The sequence below is a fragment of the Periplaneta americana genome, chromosome 14 (assembly GCF_040183065.1).
Source record: "Periplaneta americana isolate PAMFEO1 chromosome 14, P.americana_PAMFEO1_priV1, whole genome shotgun sequence".
Taxonomy (NCBI): domain Eukaryota; kingdom Metazoa; phylum Arthropoda; class Insecta; order Blattodea; family Blattidae; genus Periplaneta; species Periplaneta americana.
In genome coordinates, this window is record NC_091130.1 from 138,691,427 (window position 1) to 138,693,370 (window position 1,944).

Here is a 1,944-nt window from a genome sequence, read left to right on the forward strand (position 1 = left end):
TTCAGGGTTTATATCTAAGAAATTAGCAAGTTCTTTGTGATAGTAGAAGAGAAAGAGTGGGGGAAGGGAAGTGGTCCGTGGTCCATTTCTTTTAGGGCTCATCCCGACATTTGTCTTATTGCTCAAGGGAAACCACGGAAAAACCTAGAACAGGATGAGATGTCGTGCTGACGACAAGCCAATTGGCTATAGTGTGGTCGGAATATGTTCAGATGGGAGGTTTTGATTTAATCATTATTCAAAATACAAATACATTAAAGGTACATAAAAAAGTGTTTACAATTAGAACAATGGATCTATGCTGTCAATTACGTGATGACCCTGAAACAGAGAAATAACATTATTAGTGCATTAATAGACTTGTCTGAGTGTAGAGTCAAGTGGTTATTTAGTGTTCAAGTTGGTATTCGTCTTGTACGTTGTCGTTCCAAGCTTGAGGGTGGAGTACGCTGTGTCATCCTTGCGCAGGGGCCATGCTAATCTTCTCTGTATCGTTCCAATTTTAGTATATGTACCGCCGAAGCGAGTACCTTATTTATTTATTTATTTATTTATTTATTTATTTATTTATAGTGAGCAATCCATACACTATGTTTTACAGAAAATGAGTACACAATAAATACTAATTGTATATACTAATATATATATACTTGTATATATACTAATATATATATATATACTTGTATATATACTAATTGTATAGCACATACACTAATTGTAATTTTATTCTTCATATTATAGTTGGAATCTCATGGTAGAGGGGCAGAGAAGGCCTGACGGCCTGATCTCTACCAGGTTAAATAAATAAATACTAATACTAAATATTAATACTAATAAAATTAATATTATGAAATTTAAATAGTTAAAACCTATTTTACAATAAAGTGTTATGCTTAACCTCAAATGTTTACCGGTAAATTTCGTAATTTGTGGAAGGCTGGTTCTAACTTATGTGTTTATGATCTCTGCGTTTGCAGGATAAAAATATTTGAATGCACTCATACATATATCTAGCCGAAGTTCCACGTGGAAAGCAATTTTTTAAGGAAAATTTAATTTCGCTATTAACTCATGTTTCTTGTGGATGAGATAATTAATTCTCGATCTTCGGTTTCGAAATAATTATTACGACAAGAAACATTCGTTAATCTGAATTATATTACCGGAGAACTATCAACACTTGTGATATTACTGTTGATTTATTAATAGATTCAAACAGTGAAAAAAAAAAGTTAATTTAGAGTTTGAGATTTCTGAGAGAATAATAAATGTATATTTCGTGAGATTTACTTTTATTTCGCCGTCATTATCATCATGGTCATCATCACCATCACCCGTGAGGTTTAAGATCTACCGATCTCTTCCAATCTTGCCTTTTTTATGTACTGCTTTACGGAGATTTTTCCATACAACGTCAGACGGATTCTAGATGCCGATTTTCTTTCTCAATATACGATTATGTTACATCGTTTTATTGATACTCTTTTATCTTTTGACATAAACTGAAAACACCGTGCCCAATATCTCATTCTCTGAACTCTTTTATATCCTCCTAAAAGTCTCGAGTTTCGTATCCCGAAGATTCAATTTGTTTAAATTGTACAAAGTTAGATTTCAGCATCGTCAGACATAAAAGCAAGAGCATTGTAACTTCTCAAAGGACGAATATACATTATTTATACGTCAGAAATTTCTTGGATATATTGAACCGAAGTTTAACTCTTTGTACGCTACAACTATCGTCATCAAAATAATAGTAACCATCATCAGGTGCAATATATCGAGACCAATGACTCCCATGAGAACTGGAAAACCCTATAGTAAACTTGTTCCCTCCATAGTCTCTTATGGAAGACAAGAATTCGTAAACATATCACTGAGATGTAGCTACTTTAGTCGGCAGGTGATAGAATTCATATTTTCCGTAAATCTCCCCTAAAAACT

General features: G+C 33.0%; 1 pseudogene; it reads right to left on the reverse strand.

Annotated features, from left to right (window-relative positions):
* Positions 1 to 450: 450 nt before the first annotated feature.
* Positions 451 to 530, reverse strand: LOC138714009 (U6 spliceosomal RNA; annotated as a pseudogene).
* Between the last annotated feature and the right edge of the window lie 1,414 nt (positions 531 to 1,944).